This window comes from Mobula hypostoma, chromosome 16 (assembly GCF_963921235.1).
Source record: "Mobula hypostoma chromosome 16, sMobHyp1.1, whole genome shotgun sequence".
Lineage (NCBI taxonomy): Eukaryota > Metazoa > Chordata > Chondrichthyes > Myliobatiformes > Myliobatidae > Mobula > Mobula hypostoma.
This window is the reverse complement of record NC_086112.1, coordinates 62,925,849-62,945,583: the sequence shown is the minus strand read 5'-3', so window position 1 is coordinate 62,945,583 and position 19,735 is coordinate 62,925,849. Positions and strand designations below refer to the sequence as shown.

General features: G+C 39.6%; 1 protein-coding gene across 6 annotated transcripts in view; it reads left to right on the top strand.

The window, feature by feature from the left end:
• focad (focadhesin) overlaps positions 1–19,735 on the top strand; it is a 255,026-nt gene that overhangs the window by 73,618 nt on the left and 161,673 nt on the right. The window lies entirely within an intron of this gene.

Here is a 19,735-nt window from a genome sequence, read left to right as displayed (position 1 = left end):
TAGGAAGTTCAGTAAAATTCTCGTACTACAGGTTTCCCCTGCTATCCGAATGTAAAGCATTCCTATGAAACCATTCGTAAGCCGAAATGGCGTAAAGTCATAGTCATACTTTATTGATCCCGGGGGAAATTGGTTTTCCTTACAGTTGCACCATAAATAATAAGTAGTAATAGAACCATAAATCGTTAAATAGTAATATGTAAATTATGCCAGGAAATAAGTCCAGGACCGGCCTATTGGCTCAGGGTGTCTGATCCTCCAAGGGAGGAGTTGTGAAGTTTGATGGCCACAGGCAGGAATGACTTCCTATGATGCTCTGTGTTGCATCTCGGTGGAATGAGTCTCTGGCTGAATGTACTCCTGTGCCCAACCAGCACATTATGTAGTGGGTGGGAGACATTGTCCAAGATGGCATGCAACTTGGACAGCATCCTCTTTTCAGACACCATCGTCAGAGAGTCCAGTTCCATCCCCACAACATCACTGGCCTTACGGATGAGTTTGTTGATTCTGTTGGTGTCTGCTACCCTCAGCCTGCTGCCCCAGTACACGACAGCAAACACAATCGCACTGGCCACCTCAGACTTGTAGAACATCCTCAGCATCGTCCGGCAGATGTTAAAGGATCTCAGTCTCCTCAGGAAATAGGGACGGCTCTGACCCTTCTTGTAGACAGCCTCAGTGTTCTTTGACCAGTCCAGTTTATTGTCAATTCGTATCCCCAGGTATTTGTAATCCTCCACCATGTCCACACTGACCCCCTGGATGGAAACAGGGGTCACTGGTACCTTAGCTCTCCTTAGGTCTACGACCAGCTCCTTGGTCTTTTTCACATTAAGCTGCAGATAATTCTGCTCACACCATGTGACAAAGTTTCCTACCGTAGCCCTGTACTCAGCCTCATCTCCCTTGCTGATGCATCCAACTATGGCAGAGTCATCTGAAAACTTCTGAAGATTACAAGACTCTGTGCAGTAGTTGAAGTCTGAGGTGTAAATGGTGAAGAGAAAGGGAGACAAGACAGTCCCCTGTGGAACCCCAGTGCTGCTGATCACTCTGTCGGACACACAGTGTTGCAAGCACATGTACTGTGGTCTGTCAGTCAGGTAATCAAGAATCCATGACACCAGGAAAGCATCCACCTGCATTGCTGTCAGCTTCTCCCCCCGCAGAGCAGGGCGGATGGTGTTGAATACACTGGAGAAGTCAAAAAACTTAACAAAAAGTGAAGAAGCAGTTACCATTAATTTATATGGGAAAATTTTTTGAGTGTTCCCAGACCCAAAAAATAACCTACTAAATAGCACATAAAACCTAAAATAACACTAACATATAGTAAAAGCAGGAATGATATGATAGATTCACAGCCTGTATAAAGTAGAAATAATGTATGTACAGTGTAGTTTCACTTCACAGAATCGGGAAGTTTGAGCCAAAATCGACTTGTCGAAAAAAATCGGCACGTACACGCACGTCACGCATGCACATGTACACGCATTTGCACGTCACGCATGCGCACACACCTGCCCGTGCAAGGCTTCATGGTCATGGTAGTCTTTCTCAGGGTAAACACAAGTTTAAAGCGAGCGTCTTTTTTCGTAAAAGTGAAAATCTTCTTTCGGTTAACGAAAACAGGTACTAATATAGGTCTTTTGTAAAAGCGAAATGTCGTAAAGAGAACGTTTGGAAAGCGGGGGACACCTGTATTTTTATGCGTGAGCAGTATGCAGTGAATGTCAATATTGCCAACTTCCGAAATTCGTAAAGGCCATAGAATAGAATAGTACAGCAGAGAAACAGACCCTTTTGAGTTTCTATATGAGCACATTCTGGTGTATACACATGTAAGCGTTACCCATCATGTGTACACTCACCTGCTCGTGTGTAGCAGTCTGGTCACCAGCCAAACCTACCCATGTTCCTGCTTCCAAGCTGCAGCCTCACATGTAAGTATGTTCCCAGTCCCTCCCGTGGCTACAGGTCGAACCACTCATTACTTCCCATGCGCAGAGCCCGGTTATATCTTGGTCCCTGTTGCCATTGGCTCAGAATATTTGCAGTTTGAGCTGAATATAGTAGCCTGTGTCCAGCATCTTCTCTATGGGAAAAGAAGCCACACACAGGCAACTTCCACTCCAAAATATTGGAGTTTGGGACCTGGATCGTTAGGACCCTTGGAACAGTCCAAAGGTGTCAGAACTGAGCAAGACTCTGCTGTCAGAGGTCAGGAATTCAATTATTTAGAATTGTTATACTGAATGAGACAGAAGGAGCAGGGAATGGACAGTTTAAAGAACAAAGCAGTAGGTATAGGTTTTGGAGGGCCAGTCAGAAGGGCAGATCTTCTCAAAGTGACTTTCATCATCAAGAATGAACTTGTCCAGCATCTCAATAGCTACCCTGTGGAGTTATTTGATGTCTTACACTCTTCATCTTGCTCGAGATGGAAACCAATATGCTATTGTCATCAGTGCATTTGCCACAACCTAAGAAGCTTCAAATATAGCTCCTACCATGACCTTGAAGGAATCCTGGTCTGTATCAGATCTGGGAGACATACCGATCCTCCCTGCTGCACCAGGAACTGGGGAAGTGTTTAGGTGTGAGGCTGCAGCCAGGGGCTGTGAATGAGATTGAGTCTGTTTGGGCTCACAACTGTCTGATGAACTGTGATTAAGAGGGAAGAAGGCTAAACCTTAACAGGTCCTTCTCTTAACAAAATGCATAGAGCAGATTCTTATCATAGCGATCCTCTTTCTCTGTCAGAGGGCTAAATGCAGGTTGTCTGACACAGAAACCTTGGAGACTATTTTATTGTCCAATCAGGGGATTGCAAAAATATCCGTACCACTGGTGCCAAATCCGGTCTCATATCTACAATGGCATGGCATCAGAGCATCAGCATCAAGAGAAGTAAAAAGCTGAATGTGGAAGATTTCAAGGATCTCACAAATGTAGGTTTTCTCAGATGGTCCTCCACAGATAACTCGTTAATTTCCTTCTAGTGGAAGGCAGAAATTGCTCTGAAATCCACTGGCGAAGAGGATTCTTCTCTACCAAAAAGCAACTGTCAGGTGGTTAAGAATGTCAAAATCTGTGAAGAAGGGTGTGAAACAGCAATGTCAAAGATGCTGTAATTATAACTATCCTCGAGTAAAGATATGACCAATTGCGAAAACAATAGAGGGCTCATAATGCTGAATCTCTTCTGTATCCTCTCCAAAGCTTAAATTTCCTTATATGGTGATCAGAACTGGACAGAACATTCAAAATATATGCTAACCAAAGTTTAATACAGTTGCAAAATGACTTCCTTATGCTTGTAGTCAACACCCCGACTGATGAAGGCAAGTGTGTTATACTACCCTACTTGTGTTGCTGATTTTGCACCGCAAGCTCCCTCTGTAATGCAAAAGGTTTTACAATATACACCATGTGTTCCTTTTATGTTTGATCTTCTAAAATGCAGTACCTCATACTTATCTGGATTAAATTCCATTTGTCATTACTCTATATCCTACTGAATTCTTTGATAACCTTCCTCACGATCCACAACTCCCATGAAGACCATAAGACATAGGAGCAGAATTAGGCCATTTGGCCCATCGAGTCTGCTTCGCTATTGAGTCATGGCTGATCCTTTCTTTAAAAAAAATCCTCCACAACCCCAGTTCCTGGCCTTCTCCCTGTAACCTTTGATGCCATGTCCAAACAAGAACCTATCAATCTCTGCCTTAAGTACACCCAATGACCTCGCCTCCACAGCTGCACGTGGCAACGAATTCCACAAATCACTACCCTCTGGCTAAAAAAATTTCACTGCATCTTTGTTTTGAATGGACGCCCCTCTATCCTGAGGCTGTGCCCTCTTGTCCAAGACTCTCCCACCATGGGAAACATCCTTTCTGCATCTACTCTGTCTAGGCCATTCAGCATTCGGAAAATTTCAGTGAGATCCCCCCCTCATCCTTATAAAGTCCAGCGAGTATTGACCCAGAGTTATCACAAGTTCCTTGTATGATAAACCTTTCACTCCTGGAATCCTTGTCAACTTCCTCTGGACCCTCTCTAATGCCAGCACATCTCTTCAAAGATGAGGAGCCCAAAACTGCGCACAATACTCAAGGTGAGGCCTCAGTAGTGCCTTATAAAGCCTCAGTATTATACCCCTCTTCTTGTATTCTAGACCTCTTGAAATGAATGCTAACATTGCACTTGCCTTCCTCACCACCGACTCAACATGAAAGTTAACCTTTAGGGTGTTGTGCACAAGGACTCCCAAGTCCCTTTGCACCTAGGATTTTTGGAATGCAGATTCCTGTATTTTCTCCCCATTTAGAAAATAGTCCACACATTTATTTCTACTACCAAAGCGCATGATCATGCATTTTCCAACGTTGTAATTCATTTGCCACTTTCTTGCCCATTCTCCTAATCTGTCCAAGTCCTCCTGCATCCTACCTGCTTCCTCAACACACCTGCCCCTCCACCAATCTTTGTATCATCTGCAAACTTGGCAAGAAAGCCATCTATTCTATCATTGAAACAAGTTAAATACAGCATAAAAAGAAGAGGTCCCTATACTAACCCCCGTGGAACACCACCCGTCACTGGATCCTTTTATTTCCACTCGCTGCCTTCTTCGAATCAGCCAGTGCTCTAACCATGTTAGTAACTTTCCTGTAATACCACGGGCTCTTAACTTGGTAAGCAGCCTTATGTATGGCACCTTGTCAAAGGCCTTCTGAAATTCCGGATATACAACATCCACTGCATCCCCTTTATCTATCCTATTTGTAATCTCCTTAAAGAATTCCAACAGGTTCTTCAGGCAGGATTTTCCCTGAGGGAAACCATGCTGACTTTGTTTTATCTTGTCCTATGTCACCAAGTACTCCAGCACCTTGTCCTTAACAATTGACCCTAACATCTTCCCAACCACTGAGTCAGGCTAATTGGTCTATAATTTCATTTCTGCTGCCTTCCTCCTTTCTTAAAGAGTGGAGTGCCATTTGCAATTTTCTAGTCCTCTGGTACCATGCCAGAGTCCAATGATTTTTGAAAGGTCATTGCTAATGCTGCCACAATTTCTAATGCTACCTCTTTCAGAACACTAAGGTGCCATTTATTTGATCCGGGTGACTAATGTACCATTAGGTCTTTCAGCATTTTGAGCACCTTCTCCCTTGTAATAGTAACTGCACCCACTTCTCTTCCTTCACACACTGCAACATCTGGCACACTGCTAGTGTTTCCACAGTGAAGACTGATGCAAAATACTCATCTAGTTCATCTACCATCTCCTTGTCTCCTATTATTATTTCTCCTGCCTCATTTTCTAGCAGTCCTATATCCACTCTCATCTCCCTTTAATTGTTTTAAATACTTGAAAAAGCTTTTACTATCCACTTTGATAGTATTTGCTAGCTTGCATTCATATTTCATCTTTTCCCTTCTAATGATTCATTTAGTTGCTGTCTGTAGGTTTTTAAGAACTTCCCAATCCTCCCTCTTCCCACTAATTTTTGCTTTGTTGTATGACCTCTCTTTTGATTTTACATTAGCTTTGTCAGTCACAGTTGTACTATTTTGCCAATTGAGTGTTTCTTCATTTTTGGAATACACATGAATTGCACCTTCCTCATTTTTCCCAGAAACTCACACCATTGCTGCTCTGCTGTCATTCCTGTCGGCAGCTCCTTCCAATTTACTTTGGCCAACTCCTCTCTCATACCACTGTAATTTCCCTTACTCCACTGAAATACTGCTACGTCAGACTTTACTTTCTCCCTATCAGTTTTAAAGATGAACTCAATCATATTATGATCAGTGGTTCCTAAGGGTTCTTTTACCTTAAGCTCGCTCATTGCCTTCTTTTCATTACATAACATTCAATCCAGTATAGCTGATCCCCTAGTAGGCTCAATGACAAACTGCTCTAAAAAGCCATCTCTTAGACATTTAACAAATTCACTCTCTTGCGATCCATTACCAACCTGGTTTTCCCAATTGACCTGCATGTTAAAATCTCCCATGACTATCATAACATTGCTCTTTTGACATGCCTTTTCTATTTCCTGTTGTAATCTGTAGTCCACCTCCCAGCCACTTTTGGGAGGCCTGTATATAACTGCCATCAGTGTCCTTTTACCCTTGCAGTTTCTTATCTCAACCCACAAAGATTCAACATCTTCTGATCCTATGTCTTTCTACTGATTTGATGCCATTTTTTTTACCAGTAGAGCCACACCATCCCCCTGCCTACTTTCCAATATAACCTTGGACATTCAGCTCCCAACTGCAACCATTCTTCAGCCATGATTCAGTGATGGCCACAACATCATACCTGGCAATCTGTAATAGTGCAACAAGATCATACACCTTATTTCTTCCACTCCACACATTGAGATACAACATCTTCAGTAACATATTAGCTATCTTTTTTGATTTTGCATCCCTAATGTACTGATACTCACCCTGTTAGCTGCGACTGTGTCCCATCACCTGCCTGCCCTTCCTGACATCCTGACTGCACGCTATCTTAAGCTTTTTTACCATCTGTCCTATCCTGTGTCCCATCACTCTGGTTTCCACCCCCTGCCAAATTAGTTTAAACCCTCCCCAACAGCTCTAACAAACCTGCCTGCAAGAATATTGGCTCCCCCTTGGGTTCAGGTGCAACCTGTCACTTTTGAACAGGTCATACCTCCCCCAGAATAGATTCCAATGATCCAAGAACCTGAAGCCCTGCCCCTGCACCAGCTTCTCAGCCATGCATTCATCTGCCAAAGCATGGCAGAGGCAATCCAGAAATTGCTACCCTGGAGGTCCTGCTTCTTAGCTTTCTAACTAGCTCTCTAAAATCTCTTTCAGGACCTCTTTGCTTTTCCTTCCTATATCATTGGTACCAATATATGTTAAGACATCTGCCTGCTCTCCCTCCCTCTCCAAATTAACTTTAGTGTTGCCTATAAAGTTACTAATCAGCCTATCTACACCTTCATCCAAATCATCACAAACAACATTAATCACAGTATTGAGGTTTGCTTAACACTGGTTACAGGCCTCTCCTCAGAATAACATCCCTCCACGACTACAACACTGTCTTTTATGATCAAACCAATTTTGAAGCCATTTCATGAAATTTCTCTGGATATCATGTGCCTTAATCTGGATCAGCCTGTCATGAGGTTCCTTATTAAAAGCTTTACTAACATCTACACACTGTATACAATACCCTCTACCCTACCCTTATCAATCACCTTCGTCACCTCCTTAAATAACTCAATCAAGTTTGTGAGGCATGGCTCTCCGTGCACAAAACCATTCTGCTATCCCTAATAAAGTCAATGCTTTTCCAGATGTGAGTAGATCCTATCCCTATGAATCTCCTACAGTAATTTCCCTACCATTAATGTAAGGTCACGCATCTATCAATTCCTGGCTTGTCTCTTTTGTCCTTCTTAAAGTGAGGAATGACATAGGTTATTCTCTAGTCCTTTGGGATCTCACTTGTGGCTGAAGAGGACACAGAGAACTCTCCTCTCTTGCCTCGTGTAACAACCTGGGATAAATCCCATAAATCCTCAATATTTATCCACTTTAACGTTCTTCAAAGCCCCAACACCTTTTGATATCACCTTTGGATATTACCCCTTGATATCAAAATGTTTTAGAATATTGGCATACCCTTTCTTGATGAGAGGGATGTCCCTTGGTGAATACTGATGTGAAGTACTCATTTAGTATCTTGCTCCCTTTCTCTTGCTCCAGACATAAAATCCCTCCTTTGTCCTTAAGTAGTTTTACCCTCAATTTTATTTGCTTTTAATATATGTAGAGAACGCCTTAAGATTTTGTTTAATCCCATTCTCAAAGGACACTTGGTGGCTGCTTTCAGTACTCCTGAGTTCCTTTTTAAGTTCTATTCTGCTTCCTCAAAGGCATTATCCTTTGAGGAATTATCCTTATTCAGAAAAAGAAAGGAAATACAAGCAAAGTTTCTTAAACCTTGCTTGTATTTCCTTTCTTTTTCTGAATAAGTTTGTAGCATGTCTCATCATACAAGTTTGCTGAATCTTGCCACCTTTCTTCCTCATAGTACACAAGTGATGATAATGCAGTTTTTGGACACTTGACCTGAGTCAATGTCAATTCATTCACTGTAAGAGGCCTCAGAAAGTTGTTGACTAGGCTAGGTCCATAACAGACACAAGCCTGCTCTCCACTGAGGATATCTTAAAAGGCAGAGCCTCAAGAAAGCAGGATCCATTATGAAGGACGCAGACCCTTTTCTCATTAAATTACGTGAAGGAGGTAGTACTACTTCACACAGACAAGTTTTAGGTTTAAACACCGTGTTCAATCAGTTCATCTCTGCCAGGATGGCTATAAGACAATAATGAAAAAAAGACAGCAATGAAATTCTCTCTCTCTTCCTGCTGGACAGTTCACATATAGGCAGTGGATCCCAGATTTGATTTGTTAATGGTGAACACCTGATGGATTTGTGCTTTGGACAATAGATTAACAACAAAGTCGCAGCTCTTTACTTAATCCCTCCCCCTCCTGGTTTCACCTATCATCTTCTGTTACCCTCTCCCCTCCCCCACCTTCTAAATCTACTCCTCATCTCTTTTTCTTCAGTCCTGCCGAAGGATCTCAGCCCGAAACGTTGACTGTGCTTTTTCCCATAGATGCTGCCTGGCCTGCTGAGTTCCTCCAGCATTTTGTGTCTATTGCTTGGATTTCCAGCATCTGCAGATTTTCTCTTGTTTGAGAAGGGAAGCAACTGTTCCTGTAATGTTGAGTGTGGGCCATGTTTTATGAAAACTGTTTGTTTTTGAGTGTACCATACATGTCATAAAGTCCAAAGTAATGTATTCCGTGATTAATTTACACCAACCAAAAAGTCCAGGGGCCTTGTTGGATATCCAACAAAGTAAAATGTTCTTCCTCGCACAAAAAGTCAGGATGTTAAAAAGTGTTTTCTGATGTGCATTAATAATACGACTGCTGGGTAAGCCTAAGAGAAAAGACACTGGGTCCAGTTCAAACTCCATCTTCAGAATCTTTTCCATTTCACCCAAAATATCACTCCAGTATGCCTGAACGTTGGGACAAGCCCAAAAACAGTGGGTGAAAGTCCCAGTATTTACTTTACATTTCGAACACATTGGAGAAACCCCCGTCTTAAATTTTGAGAGACAATCTGGAGTCAGATAGGCTCTATGCAGAATTTTGAGTTGCAATGCTTTAGTTCTATTACAAACTGAAATTTTCTCTGCATTATCACAGATGTCTTCCCATGTTTCAGCTGTAATTTCTACTCCCAGCTCTTCCTCCTAGACCCTTCCCAGCTGCTCAGTGTCTCCACAAAAACGTTCCCTCAGGATGCAGGGATGTCCAAGTTACAGCTTCCCAGTAGTCTAGAGGGTCTGAATTTTCCAGACATCAAAAAATAATGATTAAGTTCCTTTTTATCTTGTGTGGTTGACTGGGTTTGCAGGGACTCCTCCTCAATTTAGCTAGACATTGAAGCTTCACAAGCAAAATGTTCTCTTAAATTTGCTTTTCCTCAATTAGATGAAACTAGTTAAGGAATATTGTCGCAATCCAATAACAATTAATACAGTCAGGGCTTGGAGGTTGGTGCAACAAATTGAGGGCAATGCAGCGAAAATATCACCCTTCACTCCAATAACCGGCAGTCCAGATTTTCAGTCTGGCATAATGGATTCTTGAATTAAACTTTGGATTTCTAAGGGTATTTTCCATCTAGGAGATTTGTTTGATGAAGGAACGATTATGTCTTTTAGTCAAATAGTACAGAAATTTAACATACCCAACAAAGATCTTTTTTGTTTCTTTCAGATAAGAGGTTATATACAGAAAAAAACATTGTTAACTGATTTCTGTAGTTCTGACATAGAAAAGAGGATGTTTTGTTCTAAGGGTGAAGTGTCCATCAGTACTTTTTACAGCATCCTGAGGGAGATGATATTTTAAAATTGAGGAAGTGCCACAATGATTAAATTTTTGCATCAAAAAATGAGTTCAAACAGAACAACAGCAGTTGGGGAAGACAAATACAGTTAACAAAAAATAATTGGAAGAATAATCCATTGTCGGTAATAATCGACATAAATTTAAAAACGACTTTGCAAACTCAACTGCTTCACTTGGGTCCTTCTGGGGGAAAAAAAAACAGCAATCCCTACCTGATGCACAATACCATGGTTGACATTAACTGCTCTTTATCTAAGTTATTCAGTTCTAAGAACCATATAAAAAGAACATAAGAATACTGCATTTGGACAAAATGAAGAAATGCTGAGGGAAATCACAATATTGTCGATAAGAATTAGAGTAAATTGACAGTGTCAGTTACAACAAAGGAATCACACAGTAAAGGGATCAGATCAAAGCTATGTTGTCCTGCCTCATCAAATTATAACTAATGGATGGAGAAGGCTCTTTAAAAAAAAATCATCTTAATCCTCAGTGACAGATCCATGTAAGTGAATGTCAAAGCCAAATTTGCAATCACCTTCAGCAAGTAGTGCTAAATTAATTACCCATCCCTTTATCTTTGTATCCTTTGAGGTCAATGACATACAGAGCCCAGTTTTTAAACCAGATTTTCATTCGCAATGGAATCAAAAAGTTGTAGAAAAAATACTGCAAAAACAAGTTCATTTTAAAAACCTGCATATAGTCAAGAATGTGAAGATTTGCTAAGCTACGACCTGAGCAGAAAATGTAGGGACAAATCTAGTCCTGCTTTACATTACCTAAGCAATCTACTTTCAGTCATTAGCAAAGAGAGATATATGGCAGAATTGAAGGACTATGGCACTTACTCATTGATAACTTGCTCAGCAAAACTCAGTTTGGATATCATCATGATCACTCAGCTTCATATCGTATCACAGTCAGAGAGGACACTTTACATTAAAGCAGCATTGGAATTACCTCATATTTATGAAGGATGAAACAAAGCATTTGGCCTGGAATGTATTGGTTTGTTTGAGTTAATAAAGACAAAGGAGAGGATTTCAACAGCCTGTGGATAGAGGTTGAGTTGGTGAATATTCTGGAGGTAGATTTTGTGACCTGAGTGTTGATCTGAAGACATGGTTTGAAATTTGTGTTCAGGTTGGAATTGGAAGTTTTCCAATTTATAATTGGGTTTTGGACAGTGTCAGGAAGAGCAATGGACTCATTGGCTAAGGAGTGGGTTCTGTGACAGGGACTGAAAGCATTAACTCTGGGCTTATTCTCCATATTTAACTAGAAGAAATTTGTTCCCTTGAAATTGAACACATTTTGGACTTCATCTGGAAGGTTGTCATCAGCAAGTTTTAGAAGAGCTGTAGAATATTTGATAGAAAAAGAACTCAATTGTATTGCTTGCAGCAGAGAAAGGGATGTTTGTCAAAGGTGCTCAAATTCATAAATGGTTAAATTAAATAAGGGAAGCATTCTAGAGTAAATGGTTGGTGAAGCAGAGGACACCAATTTTAGCTGATTTACTGAAGAACAAGTAACCTTTTTAAGCTGTCAAAGATCTGAAATGCGCTGCTTGTAAGGGTAGAGGAAAGCCATCAAGTGGCCTCTTTCAATGAATCAGACTCAGAATCAGACTTAATATCACTGGCATATGTCGTGAATTTTGTTGTTTTGCGGCAGCAGTACTTTGTAATACACAGTAATGTAAAAACTGTGAATTGCAATAAGAAATGTAGACATAACTTATAGTGCAAAAGGAGGAAAAAATAGTGAAATAGTGCTCATGGATTTATTGTCCATTCTGAAATCTGATGGCAGAGGGGAAGAAGCTGTTCCTGAAACAATAACTGTGTGTCTTCAGGCTCCTGTACCATCTCCATGATGATAGCATTGGGAAGAGGCTATATCCTGGGTGATGGGGGTCCTTAATTATGGGTGCCACCTTTTTGAGGCATCACCTTTTGAAGGTGTCCTAGATAGTGGGGAGGCCAGTGCCAAACATGGAGAAATTTGTGAATGTGTTTGACATACCAAGTCTTCTCAAAGTCCTATTGAAATACAGCCGCTGTTGTGCCTTCTTTGTAATTGCATCAATATGCTGGGTCCAGGATAGATCTTCAGAGATATTGACACCCAGGAACTTGAATTCAGCATCAAAGAATTCTGCTGATTCTTTTGATAAGGACTGGAATGTGTTCCCTAGATTTCCCCTTCCTGAAGTCCATATTCACTTCCTTTGTCTTATTTGAACTGGTTAGGCCACACAGTCGTGGGTGTAGAGAGAGTAGAACAGTGGGCTAAACATGCAGCCTTGATGTGTGCCAGTGTTGATTGTCAGCGAGGAAATGTTATTTCTGATCCTGACAGATTGTGGTCATGGGTCCAATTTCAGAGGGAGTTACAGAAGCCCAGGTTTGGGAGCTTGTTGATTAGAACTGGGGGTACGATTGTGTTGAACGCTGAGCTGTAATCAATAAACAGCAGCCTGATGTAAGTATTACTATTGTCCAGGTGAACCAAGGCTGAGTGGAGCGCCAGCAAGATTGCATCTGCTGTAGACATATTGTGGCAATAGGCAAATTGCAGCGGTCCAGGCCCTTGCTCAAACAGGAATTGATTCTAGCCATGATCAAACTCTCAAAACACTTCATCACAGTGGATGTGAGTGTCACTGGGCGATAGTCATTGAGGTAGCTCACCCTGCTGTTCTTGAGCACTGTTACGATTGTCACCCTTTTGAAGCAGGTGGGATCCACTGACTGTAGCAGCGAGAGATTGAAGATGTCCTTTAACGCTTCCGCCAATTGGTTTGCACAGGTTTTCAGAGCCCTACCAGGTTCACCATCTTGAAAGGTGTTCTAACGTTGGCCTCTGAGACAGAGACACCAAATGCTACGGGGATTTGCCGAGGTATACCTTTTATTCTCCCTCTCAAAGCGTGCATAAAAAGCATTCAGTTCATCTGGAAGTGAAGTATCAGAGCCATTCATGATGTTAGGTTTCGCTTTGTAAGAAGTAATGGCCTGCCAAAGCTGGCGTGCATCCGATTCCGTTTCTGACCTCAAGTGGAATAGTTTTTCCACTCTTAAAATAGCCTTCTGAAGGTCGTACCTTGACTTCTTGTTGAGTTCTGGATCACCAGTCTTGAATGCTACAGACCTAACCCTCAGCAGACTGATTTGGGTTTGTCTGGTATGTTCTCGAAGGCACACACTTCTACAGAATTTTTGATGAAGATGGTGGCATTTGTGTATTCATTCAGATTCAAAGATAAATCCCTGAATGCTGCCCAGTCCTTCAACTCAAAGTAGTCCTGTAAGCACTCCTCCACCTCCCTTGATCATACCTTCTTGGTCCTCACTACTGATGCTGCAGTCTTTAGTTTATGCCTGTATACTGGGAATAAAGGTATAGCCAGGTGATCAGAGATTCCAAAGTCTGGGTGTGGGATAGCACGCTAAGCGTTCTTGGTGGTATAACAGCAGGCAAGTGTGTTGTGTATTTTTAGTTCCACGGTGATATGTGGGTGGTAGCTCTTCAGAAGCTTCTTCAAACGGGCTGGTTTAAATCCCTTAAGATGTTAGGGAAGAAATCAGGTGCACTGTTTTGAATTGACTTTATTTCTTATATCCTTCACATACACAAGGAGTAAAAGCTTTGTTATGTCTCTGTCTGAATGTGCAATTTATAGTAATTTGTAATAAATAGTACGTACAATAGAACAGTCAGTATAGTTTAGAAATACAATTGTGTCAACATGAATTAATCAGTCTGATGGCCCGGTGGAAGAAGCTGTCCTGGAGCCTGTTGGTCCTGGCTTTAATGCTGTGGTGCCCATTCTTGGATGGTAGCAGCGAGAGCAGTTTGTGGTTGGGGTGACTCGGATCCCCAATGATCCTTTGGGCCCTTTTTATGCAACTGTCACTGTATAGTGGGAAGTTCACATCTACAGATGTGCTGGGCTGTCCGCACCACTCTCTGCAGAGTCCTGCAATTGAAGGATATACAGTTCCCTTACCAGGCAGTGATAAAGCCAGTCAGGATGCTCTCACTTGTGCCCTTGTAGAAAGTCCTTAGGATTTGGTGACTCATGCCAAATTTCTTCAACCGTGTGAGGTGAAAGGTGTGCCGTTGTGCTTTTCTCACCACATAGCCAGTATGTACAGACCACGCGAGGTCCTTGGTGAAGTGTATTCTGAGGAACTTAAAGCTGTTCACTCTCTTAACCCCAGATCCATTGATGTCATTAGGGGTGGGTCTGTCTCTATTCCTCCTGTAGTCCACAACTAGCTCCTTTGTTTTTGCGATATTGAGGGAGAAGTTGTTTTCTTGATACCACTGTGTCAGGGTGATAGCTTCTTCTCTGTAGGTTGCCTCATTATTATTTGAGATAAGGCCAATCAATGTAGTATCATTTGCAAATCTAATTAGCAGATTGGAGCTGTGGATGGTGACACGGTCATGGGTGTACAGAGAGTAAAGTAGGGGACTTAGTACACAGCCCTGAGGGGCACCTGTGTTGAGGGTCAGAGAGGCAGAGGTAAAGGAGCCCACTTTTACCACCTGCTGGTGATCTGACAGGAATTCCAGGATCTAGCGACACAAGGCAGGGTGAAGGCCGAGGACTCTGAGCTTCTTGTCAAGCCTGGAGGGAATTATGGTGTTGAATGGTGAGCTGTAGTCCAAGAACAGCCTTCTCACATAAGCATCCCTCTTCTCCAGGTGTGTAAGGACAGTGTGTAGAGCTGTGGCTATTGTGCCATCTGTCAATTGGTTGTGTCGGTAGGCAAATTGTAGGGGGTCCAGTGTGGGTGGTAGCATGCTGCAGATTTAGTCCTTGACCAGCCTCACAAAGCATTTGCTTATTATTGAGTAGAGTGCAACAGGGTGCCAGTGCCTGCAGTGGTTAGCTCCTTCAGTGCCTGCCTGATGTTGGTCTGAGGTGGAATTTATACCGTTACCAAGGGGATCGTGGAAAACTCCTTTGCCAGTTTAGAAAAAGAACGACATTTGACTGCTAGGTGTTCCAGGTTGGGTGAGCAGGGCTGAGAACTGCCACATTGTGCATCATGATGAGTTAATCATATAGCATACTTCACCACCTCTACCTTTAAAAGACTGACCTGTGCTGTCTTTGTGGAGAATGGCGATGCCAATGGGCTGAAGTGCTGTGTCCGAAACGGTGGGACACAGCCACGTTTCTGTAAAGCAAAGCACACAACAGTCAGTTACGTTCCTCTGTACAGCATTCTTGCTCAGAGAACTTCGTTTTTATTTTCCAGAGACTACATTCTCTATAGTATAGTCGAGAGTGGGAGTCTAAGGCCTTGACGTTTCAGTCATACCTATAAATCAGTGTGCCATCCTGACTTGTGTTTTGTTAAAGGGGAATTGCACTCGTGACCTGAGTCTGCAGTCCAGGATCTGTTGATTCAGAGTACTGATGGTTTTTTTTTTCCTAAACTTTTTTATTAATTATTATTGAAAATCAACAACAGAGAAAAATACATCAAAATAATCAAGACAACATATCCATATGTAGAATAAGAGTTAAACTATCAACCGGGTTGAACAGCATATCAATAATAATCAAAAAACAAAGTGTTAAAGCTTTTTTTTGGAAAAAAGAAAGAAAGAATAAAAGAACCCCTACTAACTAAAACAGAAAAAACCCTAATAACTAAAAAAAAAAAGGAAAAAAAAAAACACCCATATGGAGCACAAACCCGGAGCTATACGCCATACAAGCTTCCATAAAAAAAAAGACATCAAACTGCCAACCAAATCCATTTACCCAAGAATCAGAAGAGGACCATCTTAATTAACTCAAATCAAATGATAGTAATGGGCAAAAGAGCCCCACCTTTACTTGAAGTCAAATCTAGGATCAAAAGTTCGGCTTCTGATTTTTTCCAAACTAAGACATAACATCACCTGAGAGAACCATTGTATCAAAGTGGGAGCAGAAGCATCTTTCCATTTTAATAAAATAGCTCTTCTAGCCAATAATGTGACATGCAATTTGATATAGAAATACCGTGAATATGTTGAGGAATTATACCAAACAAAACTGTCCATTTATTAGGTTGTAAATTGATTTTTAAAGCTTTAGAAATTGTAGAAAAAATAGATTTCCAAAATTGTTTCAATACAGAACACGACCAAAACATATGTGTCAATGTAGCTATCTCAGTTTTGCATCTATCACACTGACTATTTACATTAGGAAATATTTTAGACAATCTCTCCTTTGTCAAATAGTAACGATGTACAATTTTAAATTGAATTAGACAATGACTGGCACAAATTGAAGAAGAGTTAACTAGCTTCAAAATTCGCAACCAATCCTCTGTTATCAAGGTCATGTTAAGCTCTCCTCCCCAATCTTGCTTAATCTTAAGTAAAGGATATTTATCCTGTTGTAATAGTAAATTATAAATTTTCCCAATAAAACCTTTCACTAAAGGGTTCATTTTTAAAATAATGTCTAACAGGTCAAAGTCTTAAATATATGGAAAATTACTTAAATATTCTTGTAAGAAATGTCTGACCTGCAGATATTGCAAAATATGTGAATATGAGAGAGAGTACTGTATATAGTTACTAATTTCTCAAAGGACATCAATCGACCTTCTTGAAACAAGTCCATAAAGGAAAAAATTCTTTTATTCCTCCAAAGAGAAAAGGTAGGATCACTAAGGGAAGGTTTAAATAAATAGTTTCGATAAATTAAACTAAAAAGGTTAAATTTTTTAAGATTAAAAAACTTACGAAACTGGTACCAGATTCATAATGATTGAGTAATCATAGGATTTATATGTAGAATAGAAATTTTAGCTAATTGTACAGGTAAAGGAGTTCCTAATAACGAAGTTAAATAAAATTGTTTCATAATTTTCAATTCCAAATGAACCCAAGATGGTCGTTCCTTTTTATTGGTCCGATATAACCAAGAACACGCATAACGTATATTAACTGCCCAATAATACATTCTTAAATTAGGCAAAGTAAGACCTCCATCCTTTTTTAATTTTTGTAAATGACATTTTCCAATTCTTGGTCTTTTATTATTCCAAACAAAAGATGAAATAATAGAGTCAACCTGATCAAAAAGACTTCTTTGTTAGAAAAATAGGAATATTTTGAAATACATATAAAAATTTTGGTAAAATCATAATTTTAACTGCATGAATTCGACCTTTTAATGGAAGTGTAAATGGATTCCATCTAGAAAAAAATTGTTTCATAAAATCCACGAAGAGAACTAAATTAGCTCTATGAAGGTCTCCATAATTTTTTATGATGATAATATCTAAATATTTAAAAGAATCCGTAACTTTTAGAGGAATATCATCATATATAGAAGCGGTTTAATTTATATCCCGAAACAATCCAAATTCATTTAATAATTTCAATAAGCTAGGAACAGACTCTTCGGGATTCAAAACATAAACCAAAAGATCATCCGCATAAAGGGAGATCTTATGAATAGTCCCATTTATAGAAATTCCTTGAATATTTTTAGCTTCACGAAGTGCAGTAGCCAAGGGTTCCAACATCAAGTTAAATAACAGAGGACTTAATGGACATCCTTTTCTCGTACCCTGGGAAAGTTGGAAAAAGGGGGATCTACAGTTATTAGTGATAATAGTGGCAATTCGGTTTTTATATATCAATCTAATCCATTTATTAAAATTAGTACCAAAGCTAAATTTCTCTAAAACTTTAAATAGATATTTCCATTCAACTCTGTCAAATGCCTTTTCAGCATCTAGAGAAACAACACATTGGGGAGTTTTAGAGAGGGATGAGTATATAATATTTAACAATCTCTGAGTGTTAGAAAAAAATAACGGCCTTTTATAAAACCCGTTTGATCCTGAAAAATAATCTTAGCTTGTATATTCTCCATCCGATTAGCCATTATTTTTGAAAGAATTTTGGCATCCACATTTAATAATGAAATAGGGCTGTATGAAGCACAATCAGTAGGGTCTTTATCTTTCTTAAGAATTAAAGAAATAGAAGCTTCATAAAATGTGGAAGGTAACTCTCCTAACAGAAAAGAATCTTTAAGCATTTCCAACATATAAGGAGTAAGCGAATGTTCAAATTTTTTATAAAATCCTACAGTAAAACCATCCAATCCAGGAGCTTTAACAGATTGCATTGAAAGAATAACTTCTTGAATTTCTCTTTCAGTAAAAAGAGCATCAAGAATTTGCTGATCTTCAACAGATATTCTAGGAAAATCAATCTTTTGTAAAAAGGAATGCATATTAGAAGAGTCAGCTGGAAACTGAGATTTATAGAGTTCACTGTAATAATCTTGAAAAATGTTATTTATATCTTCATAATTACAAGCTAAACTACCATCTCCCTTACGAATTTTAAAATTTTGTCTTTTAGCTCTTACTGCTTTAAGTTGAGATGCTAATAGCTTGTTACTTTTATCTCCAAACATATAAAATTGACTTTTTAATTTAAGCAAATTTCTTTCAATAGGATAAGTTAATAGTAAATTGCATTGTGATTGAAGTTCAACCCTCTGTTTAAATAAATCAGCATTAGGAGAAACAGCATAAGTATTATCCAGATCTTTAATTAGTTTGGATATTCTATCTAACTCTATTTTTGTCTGTTTCTTGAGTTTAGCCAAATAAGATATTATCTGACCTCACAAATATGCTTTGACTGTATCCCATATAATCAATTACAAGGCATCTCCCGTATTATTAAAAAGAAAGAAATCTTTTATCTGAATCTCTATAAATTTAACAAAGTCCAAACTTTGTAATAAATTTTCTGGGAAGCACCAAGGCAAGTTTACATTGCTAACATCATTTAACTCAAAAGTTAAGCTTAAAGGCGCATGATCTGAGACTGCAATAGCATCATATTCACATTTCTGGACTTTGGACAAAAATCAGAAATCAGCTATAAAATAATCAATTCTCGAATATTTATTATGAACATGTGAATAAAAATAATAATCTCTGTCATTAGGATGTAAATTTCTCCAGATTTCTAACAAACCGTAATCAATTAAAAAGGAATTAATAAGTGTTGCGGAACGACTCAGAAGCTGCTGATTGGTTGAACTCTTGTCAATCAAAGGGTTTAAACAACAGTTGAAGTCACTTCCCATCAGCAGCATATACTCATTTAAGTCTGGTAATAAACCAGATACATTTTTAGTTTTTTAAACTTTTCAAAACAATGCTGCTTACTAAAGTACCCAGAGCCGTGACTGTGGAATATTTGATAATTACTATCGTAGCTATACACAAAGCGGTGCCAGTTATCGGTGCTATCTTCATGCAAGTATGAAAACATGCTTGCAGCATTATTGTAAACAAACAGGGAAGTGAAATTAATTTGGTAGCTGTTCCGAAGTACTAATACAAGGATGATAAGCTAAGTAACCTCTCATTAGTTAGTGAACTACCTCTGTTGTATTTATCTTCCTTTTTCTATGTCTGCCCTTTTTGTTTCAGTTGTATATCTTTCTCCATATCTTTAAAACCACCCTGTGTGTCTGTTCTATTCATGACACTATCTATTCTTTTATTTTGCATTTTAATTAACTTCATTTGTTGTTCCTTTTTTAGTTTTTCTTTCTAAATTCTGCTCTGTTGATCCTTTCTGTTATCTTCTTGCTTTCTTTGCTCTTTTCTACTTCCACTTTTATTTATTTTACTTCATTCTCTTTTTTGGGCCTCTT